The following is a 21,952-nucleotide window of genomic DNA, read 5'->3' as shown; positions in this document are numbered from 1 at the left end:
ACAGTTATGTAAGCGTAAACATTCAACTGCTCTTGTTTCGTTACGTTGCATAATTAATATTATATACTGGTACATAATCGCGATAAAATATGAACGAAGATAGGCAGAACTAGCCGGAGAAAGTGAAAGAACACCGCAGCAACGATTTCAGCAACAGCTGTCCCGTCGAGTTGGGGCCTTGAATCGCAAAAATGAACTTGTTTGAATATCTATGTGTATATTTGTGTGCTTGTGTGTGCGTGTGGGTGTGTGTATTTGAGTGTAGAACGTATGGTCTAAATGAATGGGTCATCAATATGCATACAAATGTAGAATACAGACATGCATTAGGATAATGAACATGACGCCGCAGGGTGTTTGCTGAAGGACGCTTTAATGCGCCTAGACGACACGCATCATTGCAATACATGGACGACAGGAAATAAGGAAGCATGTACGTAAATTGTATTTGCTTGGTGATAAAATTAAAAGTCCTGGAAAGAAAGGCATTTCTAATAAAGCGAATGGTTTTCTGTAAGTAATATTGGGTTGTTAACATTCAAACTGAACTTACAGCGAAGGAAACGTAAATTAGTAGAAAACACACGTGTTTCTTGGAGAAGAGTTGAGTAAGAAATGTAGATCAGGAAATGGAGGACCTTTTGCTCAGACTATATTACAGAAATTACTTAAAGGAAGGAGTCAGTAAAGAAATTGTAATTTAATTATTTATCTGTACATTTTCTCCGAAGTAATTTCCTTCTTTCGTTTTTCTCTCATTCGAATAAAATATCAAACACACTTTTTCAATCGGAATAATTTTTCCAACATATAATTTCAGATTGAAATACAGAAACCTTCACCTTTAAATGATTAAAAACATGTTTCACGAGTCGCAGATGATACAGCGCTACATAAATATTCATAAATACGATGTATATGTTATACGAATAAATATCTTTCTTTGATCTTACTAATCCTCCGTTGAATTTAACTCGATTAAACTCACCAAGTGTATCCAGTCGCACAATCAGATTAACTCGAGAAAGCGACAAACAAGTGTACACGCGGAAGTGGATTCAGACCGCACAGAGCAGACCGCGATGCAGGAAGAGCGAACGATCTTCTTACGAAAAGATGGTAGTGGCCGCTTTGTGCGACGTTCTCCGTAACATTTGTGTGCACAACGGCGGCACCCTGCTCCAAGTGACCAGCTGCATGCACGTGTGCCAAGATGAGCTTCGCCGGAGGCTTCGACCGAAGAAGGGGTCTAACACGTTCTGAGGACACGCGCGTGTCCTCAGCGCGTGTACAACGTCGCAAACTAGAAGTCTGCCGGTAAGTTTGCGTGGACGTCCGATCGCCTGCAGGCATCGTCGTATGCAAATTCCCCTTGTTGCTGGGCAATCGAGCACGCGTTTCCGTAAAACGTATCGTTGCACGTGGAAATCCTGCCAATGGGACCGACCGCGTCGATACTATCGGCAATCATTACGAAAACGAACTTCTTCCTTTTTCTGCGTTTTCTTTTCCATTCGGAGTCCGATGAAGCGACGATTAACTCTTTTTTATCGAATCGCCTGTGGCCTTTGAGAATTGAAAGAAGAAATTACGACTATCACATCGATACATGTAATGAATCGAGCAGGCTATGTTTTCGTATGGAAATTTCGGGTTAATTGCGATTCGCTGTCGTCTCTTGTGATCGAACGATCGATGATTCTATGGCTCGTTTGTTTCCTTTAGCTCGTCGATGTTGTTACAATCAGTGTACGTATCGAGAAATAACGGAATGACCAACTGCGACATAATTTCGACAAACTGCGATAAAATTGTAAAATGTTGCATTAATTTGGTCGGGATGGTGACCTTTTCTTTATGTGACTTCATTATAAATGATTCATCACCGGTGGGGTGGAACGCGATGTCGGCCTCGTCTGAATAATATTTGTAATGGAATGGTATTTTCGTGATCGTTCGTTACCTGCGACAGCAACATTATCACGGTAATCATTTGTTTGATGACATCGACAGAATCGTAACGTTAAATTAAATAACGTATGTGGTGATGTTCAAATATTTCTTTATATGTTTGATTCACGATTCGTAAGATTAATATTTCTATCGGAAAGAGTAATTGTTAATAATTACTAGTAACAACTATTGTTGCTTCTTCATATTAGATGATCCTTTATATGTACTTCAATTCCTAGAATTGTATCTTCGTCGTCTAATCTATAATTTATTACAACCGATTGGTAATGTTTTCATAGATATTCAAATATATACTTTCTTTTCACAGTCACAGTTTCATAATTATTTTCGTTGATTTGCTTCATAACTAAACGCCTAGTTCTTTCTAGCTACTAAACTATCCTTTTCCTACGTATGATCTCTTTGCATTTTTATTCAGTCTTCAACTCTCAATTTCAAATTTTAACAAAAGTCGTCATTTCGAATCGCGACCACGTCTCCGTCTAGAGTTCTGTGAAAATTTCTTCTCTCTTGGCTAACTACATTCGTTATGACTATCGAAACACCCACAAGGCAATATTCTCGTGTTCAAATATCTACGTGTACTTTCGCCTCACGACTTGTGATAACTATTTTCATCGATCGATTCATATCGTTCTTCGTACTAGATCACTCCTTCTCCCATCTACACTCTACTTCGATTTTTTCACGAATCATGTTCACTCTCTAATTTCTGCCAATAATCAGTTGGAATCGCGCTCACACGTTCACCCGGAATTCTATTACAATTTTCTCTTTGCCGGTTAACAGCGTTCATTACGAGCGTTGAAACATTCACGCGGTAATATTCGTCGGAACAAAGGAATCCTTGGGTCGAGTGAGCGTCGTTTTCGTGGCCCAGAGGAGTCGTGTTAACCCTAGCCGGAGTCCACCTCGAGCTACCGCTTCAGGGTCAACGTCACAGCCACACGATTTGCTGCTAACGTAAGTTTATAAATTCAGGAAACTCGAGGTTCTCGGGTCGCGTATACATCGTGCATAAGCATGGTGGGGTGTTCGGTTCGTTGTGGGGACCAATTGTACAAGAAACAAGAGTCGTGTCGGCTCGTACTTGACTCCGAAAGCGCTGAGGACACCGATAGCTGCGGGCCACGGCGAATGCAAATTCGAAAATGCCTCATTTTCGTTCGCGAATAGCATTATTTTAAACGCCCCGGGCTACGCCGCAGTCAGAAGTCGGGACTTCTCTCCTCTCCGACTGGCGCGGCTACCGCGAGAAACGCTTCCTTTTTTCTCTTCTCGAGGAGAGAACACGTTGGCTCGGGTGGTCTTGATTGAGGGGAATTTATGGAGATGCAAGGATGAAAATGTGGATCGAGAGAAGGAACGTTGCAAGGAATCGGTTGTAATGAATGCGTGTTTGTTTTATGAAGCTTGTTACGGATACGCTGTTGTTCTATGGAACTTGTAGTATTTATGAGAATTGCATAACATGGAGGAACGTTACAAGGGCTGCGAGGAGCGTCGTGAATAATTGGTCGTAATTGATGCGGCATAAAGAATGTCGGTTTGCTTTACGAACGTTGTTATGAACACAGTGTTTTTCCGTGCTGAATTTGCAGTATTTTCGAGAATATGAAAACAGCTGAAACTGACGTTATATAATAAACATACGACGCATAAATTATCTATATACATAGATGGAAAGAGATTTTCCAAGAAAATTTCTGTGCAAATGTGCAAAGTACAAAAGCACGATTTTAAGAGTTGCTAGATACACAGCTTTGTAAATATAGAAAGCATACGTAACACATAAAAAATGTTGTTTAACGTCTCTTATTATTCTTAAGGCATTTTACAAGAAACAAAAATTCCACGTATTTTTCGAGGAATGACCTCCCTAAGAACAGTAATAGTTTCTAAATGTTCTAAAAGAACAGTAATAGTTTCTAAATGTAAAGTAAGTTTCTAAATGTTCAGATTCCCTAAATTCCCTTGTGAATAAATAATGTTGAGAGTTTGTTTCAAGTCGAAAAACGAAGTGTCTTTCTTCTTTTTAAGGAGGCATTTAATATCTTTAAAAAAACATTTGAATAATTCGGCGCTTGGGAAGCTATCTGCGTTAATGCGCGCATCTGTCGTTAGTGCATTTCATTAACCCTTCGTGTTCATAAAACGACCATGAACATGTACCTACCCACGTGGTCTTTGCATTGCAAACACCCGTGGCTCATTAACTTCCTCTTTGCTTTTCGTTTGCATCGATTTTCGGTTCCAACCAGTTAGTACCATCTGGTCGTTGAGAGGGCTTTGCTCTCGATTCACAGCTGTACGTGTATAAGAGCTGTTTCACTGCGAGGAACATTCGATTGTGTCGATTACGATCAACAATCTGTTGTCGTAATTACGCTTGCTCGCTTTGATCCGCGCGTTCCAGAGATTCCACGCATTGCATGTTCTTTCTGTACTTATTAAGAACTTACTTGACGAAGACGTCGTTACGATGAATATGCGATAGCGTTTTTGTCATTAATGAACAGATCCTCTTCATTCAAGGAGATTCAATAAAGAATTTTGTTGATATTTTTCATCTCTATTTCTTTATTCATTTAGATTTTACAATTTTATAGAGTACGAAGAAATTAAGGAATTTATAGTATTTATAGTAGAGTACGATGAATTAAATAATTTGTCTTGAAATTATAGAATTTCTTGTGTATTTCAAACTTGTGCAGTAGGCTTGTATATCGTTCTGATACATCTTTTGCATCTTGACAAAACGATATTATACTTTTTAATAAATTATGTTTGGTTTTAAACGGGTTGAGATGGTCAATTAAGATCGAAGCAATAGTCGTGTCACTTTATCTTTAACGTGTTTAAGTCACAGATTTGCTCGTATTAAATAATTGATTACCCGCAATCGTCTCACCTTAAAACTGCAAGAAGAAAGAAAATAAGAAAGCCTATTTACAAGCATCTCTGCTATTTATTGTCAGCAAAACTTTAAATAATCCCTCATTAACATGAGCTCGATGGTTTGAAACGAGCAAGCATACTGTACAATCACAGCTTCATTAGCCGTACTAAATCCTCGCAAAACAATTGCTCACGCTTTCACCGAGTCGTAAAAGACGTTCAAACAAAACGCCATTACGTTAACTACATACCACTTACGTCACCTCTAATCGTCACTCACGATCGCTTTTCAAGCGTGTCTACGCTCGCGTCTTCCCTGTTGCTCGTCTCGTCGCCGTGCGAAATTATTTCGTTCAACCTTCGAAATCCATTCTCCACGTTCCCCTGTAATTCCGCGCGGCTGGCTTTCACAGAGTCATAAATTTTCAGTACGTGCCACGCGACTATTCGACAGAGGGAAACGGCAGGAAAGACGTTAACGATCCGCACCGACGCCGGTAGGTACCAGCCGTAACTCGTAACCGTCTTTTCAGAGAAATTAGTCGGTGTGACCTGTCGTTATTTAGCGAGGATACCGCGCGAAACGCGTGCTTTAAAGGGAAACCCAGCGTTCTGCTAATATGTCACGTATATCCTTGTGCATTTCCGCCGAGGCAGCACGGATTTTCGCGCTTCTCGCGGCTGGGAAACTGGAACGACGCGATTGAATTCTTTGTATTTTATACAGTTGCTCTCGGGAGCATTTCAACACTTGTAGAAACTTTTTACGAATATGTTACGTGCGTTGTACAAAGCATTTTACAATTTCATTGACAGCGTGATCACGAGTATCATGATGGTATTTGTAAAACTTGAAACGAATTTACAAATGTATAAAGAAGTTATATGTATACCGATCTTTTATTAAGCGCATATTTGTAATAATTGTTATAATTCTATATACATTTTCCAATTGGTTTAAACTTTTACCGATGTAATTACGGAATACAACCGTCTTTCATTAAGTACTAATGATATTTTAAAAAGTTTCATATGGAAGATGTAATATATTCGTAAATATCTTTCGGGGTAAATGTTCGAAAACTTTCGTTTCTGTATCAGAACAGCAGCTAGTTTGTACAAGCCTGTTACACAAGTTAGATACGAAATATAAATTCTATAGTTACAAGAAAAAATATTTGATTTATCGTAATTCTATGAATATTTCAATTTCGCCAAACTCCATAAAAATGATAGAATTTGAGTTAGAGACAGAAACAGTTCCATAGCTTAAACCAAGATTATTTAATTAATCGTAATACCACCGTAAGCGTAATTTCGTTTCTGCAAGAGTAATGTCTTCCGGTAAGAGAACTGCGAGGAAAGATACAGCATTTACATGCTCAAGTACTACTTATGATTGTTCATACGTAAAGATTTCCAACATTATCCGTCACCTATATAATTACGCATTTCTGTCGAGGCTACACGGGTTTTTGCATTTCTCGTTTTCTTTCACGCGACTCGCGAAAACTGGTACGACGCAATCGAATTGTTCGTATTTTACAAGCGTTCTTGCGTCGATCAGCGACGCGTGAAAACGACCGCGTTCTCCATTTTTACAAGTGTCTTTCGCTGGCGTTCGTCGCCTCCGATGAAATTACCGCGTGTCCGGACGATAATAAATCCTGTATTCGATTAATCGAACCGCATACCGATGGAAATCTGGTTTTCGACGATGAAATATCGCTGAAAGGATCGCCACTTTCCTCGTTCATTGGATAAATGAATTTCACTCGACGATCTGCTGGATTTGGAATGATAATGAATTTATCATAATGAGGTGGCACGTTCGGTTGAAAGTGGGTCCTCTATTAGCAAGAAAAAGCAAGTAAGTAAAATATCTCGTTTACTATAATGCAATAGCGACGGCACGATCTCGTCAAGTTGCGTTTTATCAACTTTCATTCGACTCGACTGGAGAACCTGGTTCGTGCAATTATCAATCGAGGACGAATTTGCGACTTGTGATCTTTGCTTCGTATATTTTCATGAAAAATAGAATACGGACAACAGAATACAGGAGAAAAACATTACGCTAATTCGTGAATAACTTTTTGCATTACTCGTATACGGAGAGTTTGTGTAGCTGTGTAAATTTTAAATACGCATTGAACGATTGATGGGAAATTATCATTGTATTATTAGAAAGTTATTATTATTAGAAGTATCACAGGAAACTGAATGAAATATTTATCGAAGATTCTCTTCGTTTAACACGAAATCTTTTCTAACGTCAAATCTCCATCAAGATTTCATAATCCTCTACAACGCCGGAAATATTTGGACTGTAACAACTGAACGAATAAATAAAATTCCGCTAGCAATTCCTAATTCTCAACTTGGAAAAATTCATTATTAAACGGTATTATTTTTATATAGAACTCCCTTGGAAATTAAATCGACAACGATGGAAGATCGAGTATGTCGACTGTGGAAAACCGGAAGAAGGCCCCCAACGCGTATCGTTTCGTTAATTAAAAGATCAAGGGGTTATCGCGATTTTTGTCAGGACGTCCGCCGAAGAGCGTCCTTGACTAACGGTATACTTCCTGCTAGCGAGCTTTCGCACTGACCCACATCCGCCAGTTCGCGAGTAACTCGTTGGTTTCGTTGATTGAGGATCGGTCAGGAATGGCACGGTAGTTATTACGGAGTTTAATAAGCGTCGGTGTGCTTTCACGAGATAGATGAAGCCTTCTTAGTTAATCGTGTGCACGTCAGAAGGATGTGATGTAATGAAGATGAAGAAGGAGAAGAAGAAGAAGAAGAAGAAGATGTAGAAGGGGTAAAGGGAGAAGAACTGGACGGGAATGTGTCGCGTGTAGATCATGACGCTGGCTTTGTGGAGAAAGATGCGAAACGACGATGAGCATGCTGGATTTGTAAACGTTTCTTTAGCGAGGTAATCAAGCAGAAGCAATTTTCCTTGATGAGTAGAGAATTTTAGCATAGAAGTTACTTCAATTCTTGAGGGAGCTTATGGCGAAGAAACGCGGCGGAATTTCCGCTGGAGAATGTACTCGTGTTAGTTACGATTAATATTTAAATCTTGGTTCATTATAATTTACTCGATTTAAAAATCATTATAGTTATTGCATTACAAGAAGCAAAATATATGTTGGGTACTTTGAAGACTTCATAGCGAAGTTTCGAAACAATTTAAAGACAATGTATTTCCATAAAATTAGCAGTTTTATAAATAATGCATAATAATGCATTAGTTATTTTGGTAGGATTCTGCAATTTATCGGCTAGCTTTGAAAGCTTCTACAAGTCTTATCACTTTCTGCGACAATGAATCTTTGCTAGTAATTTTGGAGAATACTCGATTTCTTGTTATTGAAAAGCATTTGTAAGGACCCGAGTAAGTGACGGTTCGGCGAATGGATTTAAACGTAGCAATTAAGAATTCTGGCTTCTTACCTGCTTTCTATTGATACAATTTTGTCCTATTGAAAAGCTTTTTTCCTTTTTAACTTTATCGAGTCCTTTTTAATAGTAGAGTACAACGATGTTTCGATAGGTATCAGAATTGTTTGACAAATTATAGCATTCCAGAAATCTTCCTAAAGGATACTTTCGAACATACTGTCCTCTTAATCTCGTCAGGATACCTTGGTTTCTATCTATGATTAACATTTATTCCAATATAACAGAAATTGATAATATATTCACACGAAAATTGAATATGGATTAGTAGAAAATACCACAGAAAACGAATAACGTTATAAAATGCAAAACGTCCGCTTGCAGAGAGTGTGGCACGTATGTACAAAAACTCTTGACTTCATGCGTCACGTTGCAAGAAGCGGCAAAAAGTCGAAATGTCAATGACGGTGTGTCCGCCAGGTAAGGAAAACATGGCAAAAAGATGAACGCGACAGAAGGAGGTAATGTCGCTGAAGGAGTAAAGCAAAAGAAACGAAGAGGCGATCGTGTATTCATTGTCCCAGCGATTATCCGTGTACGGTTGCGCAAATAAGCTGAAAAAAGGGAAAGAAAAAGGCTGACATGGCGTGAAGAGCAGAAAGCTGGTGGCACGAGGTACAAAAGAAGGCAAAAGAAAGGAAAAAGAAAGACGAAAGAAGAGGAGAACGAACAAGGAGAGTGGCTCCTTTCTTTGGTACATGTACGTTGCTTCGATAGCGGATGGTCGAAGCGCGTGCCGACCGGTTTGGCTTGCGCTCGCAGTTACCACGAACACTTACGTAGGTAGTCTGAAATTTATCGATGCCACGGCCTGGCACGTAGTCTCGCTCATCCTTTCAGAGCACACGCCAGCGTTTGTCGCTTAATTCTCGTTTAGAGGAGCTTCAATTAAGCCGCGATACATCATGGAAGGGTAGGCAGCATCAGCGAGCAATCGATCTTTTATTAAGGAAACATGAAAACGCTCGTGTGCAGTTTTTTTTGCTGCGTGAGACAAGGCGTGTGACAAGTACGAAAGGCTTTATCTTTTAGCAGCATGTAGTAAATGTTGCTTTCCGACAAGATCTTGATTTGGTCATTTCAAAGTCGGGAGAAATAAGTTCGAGAATCGTTTTTGCTTGTACGTTATTTTGTTTAAAGAGTTTCTTCGTTCGTTCGATGATATTCCTGTAGAAACTATATTCTATATCTTTCGTGGTAAAATATGTAAGAACGCGGGTTTTGTCTCATTTTTGTTTACGATTGCAAGTTTGGTTAAACTATCCCGAAATAATTATAGATTGTGATTAATATGCAATGATAGAAATGATGTATCGGTTGAGACGATTCTTGCTTTGAATGGGGATTTTCATTTTAAAATAAGTTCGTCTCGGGACAACATTTATTATGGGATAATCTGATGGAGTTGGTTTTAGTCTTCTCGTAAGTGGGAATGGGTTGTCAATGAATATGCACATTGGGGTATATTTGTATGCAGTCACAGAGACAGAATGTAGTATAGTATTACTCTACAAGCTAAAAAATTTCACTTTGCCTGGAAAGCTAAACTCAATATCAATTACTCAACGCCTGTTTTCAACCAGGCTTACTATTAATTCATTTTACATAAGTCAACTCTTAACACATCCCGTGATCATCACCATCATTAATAAGTGTTAGCGGGTCTTACCAGCTTGCCATGTCAAAAAAAAGAAGACTAAATACAGTGTACGGAACGCTGCAAACGCTATAATTACCTTTAATTATTTCTTGCTAATGATTTACACCAGCTGTCAACCCTTTAAAGTAATTGTATTGCGATAAGGAGTATAACTCGCATCGAACGGCGTTTGTTCAAAGACGAGAGTAAACAAAAAAGTAAGTTGATAGTTAAACCGAGCGTTGCAAAGGTAGCGTTATTAAAAGCTAGTTAGCGAGTAATACGGCCATTATTTTAACTATGTATTCGGTATCGGGCAAAGTTGTTCTAATGATCGACTAACTGTACGCGATAAAACAAATTACACAACTTTCAACGAATCGTTACAGGTAGTTGAATCTCGCGTGCGAAAACAGCTTGTACGATACAAGCACTCGAACGATCGCACGAGTTTAGCGTTACTTTACCAACAGCTAGGCTATTCTCACATCGCGATTGTTTGGACAATTAAAGAGCGACTAACGGTGTGACTCGGTGTCATCGTCGACTTTTTCCTTTATGCAACATTAATCTTCTGTAATCCCATGGATTACGACTACGCATTGAAAGCACTAAATGTTCGTCAGATTTGCACCGTTTCATCCTACGCGTGCTTTACGCGTGATTTACAGTGTACTCGCGGATAAGGTTTAATCGCGTCAACTCTATCTGACAGCGTAGAATTTATCAGCGTCTCGTATTTTTGCCCGAAATCCAGCATCCTAACAGTCCGCTTCGCCTACGGAAAGTCCCCTTTTATTGGCGAATAAATCCCTGTCGGGTTTCTATATATTTTTCATTGATCACGACAACCGCGTACACGCGCACGTGCAGCAAGCAGCCGCGATGTAAATCTTTCCGAGCCTCGTCCATCCTAAGAGATCTTAGCACTGTTGGTATCTAAACGTGTATCCTTGCAGTATTTGTTTTAAACTGTTATTCGATAGACTGTCTGCTCGATTACGAGTTTTGGCGTTCCACGCATTTTATGTTGCATTATGATATTATTGAATTGAAAAATTTGGTACGAAGATGTTTGGTGTTATGTATCGAGTTGTTAGAATATGAAAGGAGATTGGGTCCATGAATTTGGGCACGTTCCATTTAAGCACGTTTGGACGAAACGCGGAGATTAATTCTTTCCATTAGATTTGATGAAAGCAAACGATGCACCGTGAAATTATATCGCTGAATTGTTAGTGATTTGACAGTTTTATATCTCTCATGAATCAATGTATATATTATGATTACTGCTGCTATGTATTATCAGATCCTGTAGTTTCGTAATTAATACCGCGAAATCGTTTGTAGCAATCTTTATTAGACAGTTAACTCACTATCATCCTCTTAAAGAGACGGTATCCATCTATAGAGTAAATTGAATTAACCGCTTGCCTTGTAATATATCACGATACTAATGATATTGTATTACTAATTGATACTACACGCGATATGGATTGAAATTCAAACTTGACAAACACAAACGAGACTCTCGCATAATTCACAACTATAATATATAAGACTCTCGCTATCCCACGGCGAGGGGTTAAGAAACCCCACCAATAAATACAAATTACCTATCAGGAATAAAGTAAACTACCACTCGAGCCAACAAAAAGCGCTTATTATCGCTCAATTATACCGCCAACGCAACATACGTCGTAACATTCTTAAAAACCGATCGAACACGATCCTCGGAGAAAACATATTCGCTCGGCACAGCCACGACCGATTACAACAAATTTTATCGGCCGAATCGGACATAACTTTGGCCAACACTGGCACAAAGCGGCGCGGCCTAAACGCTTGTCGCGAGTCAGGACTCTCCTGCGCGCCTCTTTTATAGTCGAATAAATCCGTCCGTTCGATTTTTCTATATTTTACCGTTTAAAGTCGTCTTAACGCTGGCAACACACGCGGCAGGATACAGAGCTACGAGAAGGATGTTGGTTGGCTGGCGACTCTCGCGGTGTAAATCTCTAGCTTGGTCGTGCTCGTTGTGCCTGGTGGCGATACGTCGTGGTGCAGTCAGATACGACGTAGGTATATCTACCTACGAGGCGGTTGCACGCGTCGTTACTTAGGCTGGTCGACGCCAGGTATTCAGAGAGGCAGGCCACGGCTGCCCACGTAACGCGGCCTGGCTTGTGCACAAGCTCGCGGACAGACTCGAGGAGGCACTCCCGACACGCGCCAATGCATGTCTTGCTCCATTTCATCCTCGCCTATTCCCACCACTTACTCACCTACTTACCCTACGAGACGGAAACTCTGACCGAGACGTGGCGCGTTGTAAAGCCACGGACCGGCCGAGAATGGAATTTCATGCGGTGCAACACGCCTCTTGCAACACGCGTCAAGCGCGATGTCGATCTACCAACTGTATACGCCTTTTATCGCGTTCGTTGATATCGTTTCTGGGTTTCCTCGCGACTTTGCATTCACGTGTTTATTTCTGTTTATGTATTATGTCTACGAATGGATTTATCGTTGAGGGTTAAACATTTTGCGTAAAGGAATTTGTAGACGATTTTATGATAATGTCAGCGATTCTATGCGCACCGGTTGTTTTAATATCGAAAGGTTAAGATTTATGCATTTGCGAGTTTTCTTCACATTTTTGCCTCGTACGTTATAATAGGCAATTCTATTCATCGATGTTGCTTTATCTCGAAGATTACGAGTTTTATGTCGAACAATTGGTTTGTGGTTTTGTTATAACGCGATATAAGTTGAGTACCACGTTGTCTTATCATTACGGGTTAAGGATATCGCAATAAAGAAGCTTTTTGAGATTTTCTATATAGTATAGGCAATTCTATCTATCTACACTGCTTAATCGCTCGGAAACGATGATTTTTCATGTAGCTTCTACGCTCAGGTGTTGCTTCATCATTGAGAGATTAGGAATGATTCGCACAGGAATTTCCTTCAGATTTTGTGCTCATATGGGTAATTATACGCATATGTGCTCCTTTATTGTTGGAGGATTATCTCGAATTTTACAGCACAAATCTTTTTGAAATTCTCCATTCTCATAGGCTATTCTCTGTTTAGGAGTGCTTTGTCATTGATGTTAAGGATTTCAGGTAATGGGATTTAAATGCAATTCCGTGCTCATGCGTGTGGTCCTTCGTCGTTGAAGTTAGGGATTTTGTGAAAAGGCATTTTCATATGATTTTGTGTCTATATGAATAATCCTACGCACACGTGTTGCTTTCTCTAGAACTTAGCATAAAGGGATTTTCTTGAGATTTCGCATTCGCGTAGACGATTCTATACAATACACGCACCTATAGTAGAACTCTGTTTATCTGAAGTATATAATTAGGGTTCGTATAATAGGAATTCCAACAAATAGACTCAGCCAGCAAGAGTTCATTTAATCGAGTCAAAACTAAAATTTCATTCAAATAGATCGACTTCCTATAAACAGAATTTCCATATTGCATTAATGTGATTCTACATAAAGTAAGCTTATTACGATTTCTCATTTTCCGGTATCTTCGTGTTAGATCGCTCGCTTTCAATGGAAATCTTGAAAACCGAGAAAAAGAAACGTGACACGATCTATCATGTAAATCCAAAAATCTCCAGATAAATCTGACACGTGTATCGTAATCCCTGACAGTTTCACGACCCGTACGATTCATCCGCAGATACGTCTGTCAACAACAAATCAAACCGAAAGAGGATTTAAAAATGACCGCGTCTCGAAAGTGACAGAAGTATGACTTGGATGAGATCGATCGATACAAGATCAGTTGGCGGTCGAATGGATGTAATCACGGTAATTAATCGATTGGATAAGACGCGAGGGAATGCTACGCGGTCGGTGGTCGTTATTTTATTGCTTTGGTAATGTGCCGACGATTCAGCCACATGTTGTTGGTTGGTACTCGGCTGTTTTGTAATCCGACATTGCTGTTGCAACGTGCATTACGTAGTTAGATATGCTCTACGATCCTTGTTTGAGGAAGATAGATTGATAATCGTACGGTAACCGAGTTCGACTACTGTAATTAAGCTGATAATTGATTTATTAACGAGCTATGATTATTTTAATTGCACTATTTCATATTCATGTCGATTGATATGGAATTGGACACATAACAATTAGTCGAATTTAGTTTTCAAACCGCAAGAAGCATTACCATCGAACGTTCTATTTAAATCTAGAAATGGGAAACGGTGCGGAACTGTTTGATTTGCCTCGATCGTAAAGTCTGGCAAATATCAAAAGAAATCGGTTTGCTACCGATGATTAAAATCTCTGCCCGATTACAATCGTTAAACGTTTCCAGTTTCCTTTCATGTTGATATTATATTGTTACGTTTAGTCGATACCTTATTATCGTTCATTTCATTCAACTGTTCTTTCTCTGTTTCGTCTATTAAAAAGTTCACCGAATGAAACATCGTGCATAACTCGGAAACTCCAAACATCCAGGTATGCCACTCTACTTTTCGAGATAGTTCTATAATCTCAGGTATCAAAAACTTATTTGTTAGAAAGAATTATTTTGCTTTCATTCACTCGTGTCACAATATAATTAACCTTATAAATTTTTTAAAACGGTATAGTTGCTTTATTTCAGAAACCAATAACTTAGCTAGAAGTTAACTAAATGCAATTAAACGTTTCGTTATTCTTCCAACAGTGTGCAAAACACGGATGAGTTATTCTTTGCAGTTGTTACAAACAACACTGCGATGATATTATTAGGAAGCAATGAGATTAAAACAAAATTCGTATAGAATGAAATATCGCTTCTTATAGCTTTTGAAGTTTTTGGAGATTACCAGAGGCATTCTCAGCCTCTATAAACTAAAAATGTTTTCAATTCGGAAGGCAGCGTAGCGGAAGGGTTAATGTTTTAATTTACTCTCTGGCTGTATCATTTCTATGCGCTATACGTACGAGTATACGCGTAGGTTTGTGCCGCGCGGATCACGGGGCCCGATATCTCGGACAAGGGAAAATATTTACGGGAAAATTTCGCCGTGGGTGGCGCGGCTTCATGAATAATTTCGGTCCGCTGGAGACTCGTCAGCCGTCGGCTAGGTGCCCCAGGCGCTCGGTTCTAATTACGGCAACTGCAGAGCTCGTCTGCGCCTTGGGCGATCCCTCGGGTCAGTTTCCAACCCCCGTTTTCCTACCCCAGCACAATTTCCGCAGAGTCCACATCCCTTCCACATCCGTTCTCTGAAATGCTAGCGGGTGCTGTACCCCTGCCTTCTCCAACTGCCTGCGAACCACCCCTTCCATTACCCTGCTTTTGCTATCGGTATACGTCGAGTACCTCTGCCGCGGCACCGGTAACCGGTTTCAAAAGTTTCCAGTACCAGCGTCTCCGTCGTGTTTTCCAATTTCGTGAGGATCGTCTCACGATTCCGATGTTCCAAACGCTATCGTGATCTGGTTGAATTTCCCGCGGAAATTCGCCGAGAGACGCGTGTTCTTCGGTTTCTACAACCTCCTTTTGTTCGTTCTTCTCTCTTCTGTCGCGTTTTTTGTCGGCGTGTTTTAGCGTCGTTCTTTATCGTGAAAATGTTTGGTTCCTGTGGAAGCGCAGCAAGGTGATCGTAATATTTGAAGTTGCTTCGCGTACGATATATCGATTGTATAGGAATTTAATGGAGTGAGATAATGTAGTGATACGCGCGTGTGAGATCTAGCGTATTGCACAGTCAAATTATCTCAGCTCTGCCGCGGTTCACCAATTTTTATGTAGCGGTATTATCCTTGTTTTTATGTTTGCAGAAGAAGTTTTCACGTTTTAAGAAAAGCTTAAAATATTTGCCTATTGTTACGTTACTACGGATGCGTATGTGGATGTACGAGAGAAAGCAAATCGTTGGAAAGACGCGCGACGAAAGTACGGTAGTCGAACGGAAGAGACAAAACAACCTACTTTATATTCTTCCCTGTTGTTTCATTTGCTTTCAACATCATCACTCTTAAACATTGCCTGCTATTGAAAATTCTTCTCACAATGCCATTCTATATCCACACAGAAGCTGCATCATAAAAACAGATAAATAAGAAACGAAGAGAGAAATCTAGGGTAAACATATGTATCTCCTCTTTATGAATGAAAATTGCGTCACGGTGAGTGTCTAATTAGAATAGAGAATTCACGACAAAGGAGTATCTCACCAACGCAATGTATAAAATACCAGGGCAATACGAGTTGTGTTGGTAATTGAAAGTTAGTTGATATCGCGATTGTCAGACTCGTGACTGATGCGAGTCTCGCCACGGGCTAACCGGATCTTCTCAAGAAAAGAAACGATACTCCCCTGGTTCGATCTATCGAAGAATCGATCGCGCGGAACGGTTAAAACGAAGAAATTTCGAGGCAATAACGCACCAGTTCTTTGAATTGGTAACGAAATTAATGGATACCGGTAAGGAGACACGTGGCGTACGTGGCGAAAGATAAATCGCGTTCACCGTTTCGTCATTTTCTGCCACGGTTTCGAGAGAAACGTGCTTCCTCTAACGTGAATGCGTGGGCCTCCATACGAACCGTTACTTCGCTTTGTCACGGATTGCACGTCTCCGGATGACAGCACGGTAATTATTTCAGATAGCAACGCGTCTTAACGAACTGGAACGTTTTCTTCCACGGTTCGAAAGCTTTTGAACGTTCGACGTTCGATACGGTTCGATCGCTTCCTCGTAACTCTCGAAACGCCTCACGCGAGAAAATTTAAGAGCTCGTCCTCGTCGAGGTGGTTCTCGTAAACTCGAAGACACGAAACGCTTTGGAGAGAGAGCTTTCCTTCCTTTCTCCTCCGCCTCATTCTTATTCCTTTTCCTTTTGTTGTATTTTCTCTCGCGTGTTTCTCTCGCTGGAATAACATCCCACGTTGAACGTGACTGTGTAGGAAAACGAACAGGAATTTCGTTCTATAGCTTTGTTATAGGAGATGATGTTGTGTGAAGTTTTGTGGAAAAGATGTTGAGACTGTACGCGTAATTTATTCATCTAAGATTCACGCGTGCTGAGGAATCTTGTCGTGTTTCGAGAATTATGATGTGCACGGTAAATGATGTTGATGTTTGTTAGGACAAAGAGCAACGATCTAATGTTCTCTCGAGGAATTACGTTATCAAATACTGTTTAACGACATTTATAGAAATATTTTCTCCTTTACTTAGATCAAAAACGAAATTAGTCAAATTCCAAACTGCTATTAAAATTCACACATTGATTCTCACGAAAGGGAAAAGAAAATAAGAAACATAGAAATAGAAAGTGACGTATTAAATTACATATTACAATTATAAGTACAAAGCGGTATTTCAAGCTGTTGAAGTGGTTACCACTTCTAAGAAAACTCTACATCTGGTCTTTTTTAGTTTTCTCAAGCACTGAAGCCATCGACAGCGTGTAGACAAAAGACTGTGACGAAGTCAGGCCATAAACAGTAGACAGGCGACGTTGGCTTCGGGGTTTTCAGTTATTAGGTAACACAGCTAGCGTGCGGATCTGGACCAGCTCAAATTGTATTTTTACTTATTACACTTCTATTTAAATATATTTTCTACCTTACAATTTATCCACGTGTTTTCTCTGTTTACACACCGAATAACCTCAACACAAGCTATTTTTCAAAGCTTATATAATTCAAGGCTTTCCAATTTTCTTTTCTATTAGCTCTTGTCAGACGTTCACAATCTACAAAAAGAAAGAAAACTAAAAACGATGCATTAGCTCTATAAACTGCATTAACTCTCGAAAGCGAATTCCGTGCAACGCGGCACGATATGTCACTGTTGTGGACGCGAGATGCATAATTGATCATAAGTATTGTTCGATGACGCCGGAATGCAGTCAACGATTGAGCAATTTCATTGTGCCTTCGCTACTCTGTCTATTTGTGCATCCGTAGGATACCGTTCAAATATTACGACTTACGCTTTTTCCTCGCATCTATAAAGTCGCGAGATCGTCATCCTATCGACTCCGCATAATTATCCTAATCCATGGACGTTGTTGATGGTTTGTAAGTTGTTCGACGTTCGCATTGTGTAGTGAGTCGCGAAGTAGATACAATGGTTGCAGAAAGTATTTGCATATACTGTTATTTATTAATGAAACATTTTTCATCGGCCTGTATGCTCTTCAGTGTCGCAGTATCAAATTTTTGTAGTCATATAAAGGTACCATTGAATAATTCGGAATTTACTAAATTGGGTCTAATTAATTGGTACGTAAATGTTGTAGTAAATACAACGGTGTGCAAGTAATATTTATAAATATCGTACAATCGGCGAAGTATACTGATATTAAATGTATATAAATTTATGGTTCGCATGAATGCACGATCGATTTATTTTGACTACTACTCAACCATGGACTATTCATTAATTACTTGCTTCAGAAATATCGAATCACATTTACGCTAAAGTAATTAGATACTCTGGATCTAATTCTTTATATTTTAGTTTACGTAGAATCTTCCGAAGAACGTGTTAGTATCGTCGAATAGAGATTAAACCGGTAGCTTATGAGGGGAGAAGTACGTTGTGTGCTATCTGGTAACTGTGTCTAGATAAAATGTTCTGCATCCTATAAATTGTTCACCGGTTGGTTAGTTGCCGTACAGTTGGCGCAAAAGTAAAACTACTGATTAGATAAATCGGGAAGGAGCGAGCGTTCTAGAAAGCATCCTAGCTTCGCACATTGTCTTTTTTCTCCCTTTTTGTAATCAAAGTTTGACAATATGCCAACGATCCGATTATAAATCCGCATACCTCATCGGTACATTTTTCGCATTGAAACATTATGCATTACTCTAAAAAAAACAAAACAATATATATAAAATATATTATTCCTATCCCTAGCAATAGAACTCGTTTTATTAAAAATAGCACCTATAGATTTTTAAACGATGAAAGTCCTAGAAATACATCAGAAAAATAATTCGCCCCGCTTCAAGTTCAACGAATTAACTCAATTTACTTAAAAATATTAAGAAACATTCATACCACTTAATTTTCCTAATAATTCGATATAAATAACCGATAGAAGAAAGCAAGAAAGTAGTTGAACACCCACCGTTTTTGACACGTGGGCTCCAGGTTGACGGTTGTTCTCGTGTCCACGGCGACGACTTACAAAAATCCCCCGACTTTTCACCAGGAAAAGAAAAACTCAACACTTGCTTCGAGCCACCGTGGAGGTAACGCGCGGGAAACTCGTGTGTCACGCACAGATCCACGTGGTCACGATTCACGTGTCTTCTTTCGGGAGGTAAAACGAGCGCGAGCCGCACTCCACTGCAGCTTTAATGGGACTGAAGTGTCTTCGCCGGCGTCACAGTGTTCGCGCTACTTCCACCACCACTGTAACTACCACTACCAGCGCAACCACCACCTCTAGCCACCTCGACGTCGCGTTGGTCTTCCCCTCTCCGACGCCTCTTTCTTCCTTTAATATCTCTCCCTCTCTCCCCCCTCCCTCACACTCTCTCTCTTATTCTCTCGCGGCGTTTTGGTAAGCGCCCTGAGCTTGCAATCCTCTTCACCCTCGAGGTCATCCTACTCTACTGTGTGTCAATTGGCTTCAACCCCGTTGGACGCCCTGCGGTCAATTCGATATTCGCGGCTATCATCGTCACAACTACCATTTACTACATTTTCTTTTACACAACTTCTTTATAGCCAGCTTACGGTTCTCTTATCAGATTCGATCTGTGCGTTAGATTCATCATGACGATCGACATCCATATGTAAACATTTTTATTCTCTATCGTTCATGTATATAATTTCAATTTTATTTGCTCGGGTGGCGAGACCTCGGTAGATAGCCGAGCAACTTTGTTGCGATGCAAATGAAATTTAATCAACGGAGAAACAACTTCATCCCGTTTGCTGCCCGAGGTATCTCCTCGGTGTTTCGATCCCTTAATCCGATGTCTAGCTTCTTTAATTTAGATTATCGCGTTCGTCATCCTGTTCCTCGTTCTATTTCTTCAGTATTCCCCTCCTTTCTTTTTCCCGAGGCGTTTCTCTTTTGATAAGCGCCCGGAGCACGCTTCGGTTCTTCTTATACGCGGACGTAGGTATTCGTCGTCCGTATATCAATTCGTTTCGTCTTTTTTGCACACTTCGTGCTGTCGATGGCTCTTTCACGTTCGTATTTGCCGAGAGACCCTTGTAACAGGCTTAACGATATAGAGCGTACGAGATTCTGCTCGTGTATTTAACGTCTCGATCGACTTTTTCAAGCATAACGTTCGCGCGAGCTCGATCGAACGGGCAAAAAAGAGGCGGAAACGGGAGACTCGCGCGATAAGTTACGTCCTCGTGATTGCGACCTCGGCGTCGTGTAATTTTTCCACCTGGAGAAATAATTTGCTCGATAAACAATTTAGATAAATGGTGCTATCTATGCGCCTCCCGTTTATTACCGCCTCGCACTTAACGTTATACTAATAACAATAATTTGCGACTCCACCTTTAAGTTAACTAATGAGATATTTAGTATGCACGCTATGCCTGGCTCTCGTCGTACTCACCCGTTCATTTACCTTTTTAGCTCGGGCCAGGGGAGTCGCGGTAATTGCACGCTATATAAATTATCCCGCAAGAAGCATTCGACGTCCGTCATTACCGGCGTGCTTGGCGATATTGTCGCATTTGAGAATGATTGGTGTGAATAAAAGCAATCGATGATTTCACGATTGAAATTACTCGTCCGGGAGAGTAAGTTGTCCCGAAGATTTATACGAAAACTGGATCGATACCCTTCGGGGCCGTCTGTAGCGTTTAGTCCTCGGAAGGGATAATCTTCGACTTTCTGTCGATCGATTATCTTCCACTTCCTTTATTAAATACACCTGTGTACGTCTTGTTATCTTAACCCTTTCTAGTCTTCTCCTTTCTTTCGCTAGTATTATCCACGCTACAGACTAAAAAGTTGAAACAAAACTTCTGCCAAGTTCGTTATTAATTTCCAATTAACTTGAGTAAATGATTTTCTGAGGTAATATAGCTATTTTTTTTTTAGTCCAACGGTGTTTTAAGTAAAGAACTTCTTTGAGATAATAGTAAGATAATTTTTGTTAGAGTTTTCTAATTTAACAAAGGGTGCTTCAGACACGTTTCTTTTCCAATGAAATTATATGCTACAGCTGCAAACACTGAGCAAACAATAAGTAGAGAAAGCAAATATAACATTTGCCGAGAATAATACCACGTATATTTTTAACAGATTTTTTTAAAGAGAAAATTTCCTGGCAAAATTCTCAACTGTATGTTTCTTGAATTCTTCGATTCACTGAATCTGCAGTCCTACTTATTGATCACTACTGCATATATTAAGAGGAGTCTAAAAATCGAAGCCTTTCAAGACCTTCTATACTACTGCTTGCCATTTCAAACTGTTTACCAAACACCGTATACAAACGTCATTTCACAAAGCAATTTCCAATTCCTTACAACCAACGATCCATCCTATGGAATTCCCATTTGCGAAATGCCTCCAAAATACACCATATACCTTTGGAAAATCAGCTTCGTGGTCGAGCTAAAATTGTAAAAGGTAAAATAAACAGAATTCCACGTACAGGGCTTTAACGGGTTTCGGAGGCTCGTCGGAGCCGCAGCTGGAGCTTTTCCAAGCGGGCCTGCGATGTCGGGGACTTCGTCCTCGTAAAGTTACAGTTGGTACTTCGCCGATACGATTGGCCATCGGCCATCGAGAATAATGGGGCAGTTGGCGAGGGCCGATATAAAGGGAACCATGCCTCGGCTCGGCTTCGGTGTCTGTCGTATTCGTGTTGCTCGGGGCTAAAACGGCCACGGCCGACAACATCGTTCCAGAATGCCCCGGGCACTTCCAAACCCACCGGACGATGCTGCTCGCATACGTAAACGCTAACTTCGTCAGGGACAAAGTGACGCTCGTGTACGTA

At 40.2% G+C, this 21,952-nt stretch overlaps 1 protein-coding gene across 4 annotated transcripts in view; it reads right to left on the bottom strand.

Moving 5' to 3' along the window:
• LOC126870814 (BTB/POZ domain-containing protein Tiwaz) overlaps positions 1-19,365 on the bottom strand; it is a 39,535-nt gene extending 20,170 nt beyond the window's left edge. Inside the window, exon 1 of one of the 4 annotated variants that reach the window (XM_050628836.1) lies at positions 19,093-19,365. The gene's annotated coding sequence lies outside the window, so the exon portion shown is untranslated. Of the gene's footprint in view, positions 1-988; positions 1,197-19,092 lie in introns of those variants that run through there. The other 3 variants (XM_050628854.1, XM_050628843.1, XM_050628863.1) reach the window with 3 other exon arrangements.
• Positions 19,366-21,952: the final 2,587 nt, after the last annotated feature.

This window comes from Bombus huntii, chromosome 1 (genome assembly GCF_024542735.1).
Source record: "Bombus huntii isolate Logan2020A chromosome 1, iyBomHunt1.1, whole genome shotgun sequence".
NCBI classification, from domain to species: Eukaryota; Metazoa; Arthropoda; class Insecta; order Hymenoptera; family Apidae; genus Bombus; species Bombus huntii.
Note: the sequence above shows the minus strand (reverse complement) of the source record. Positions and strands in the feature narration are given on the sequence as shown.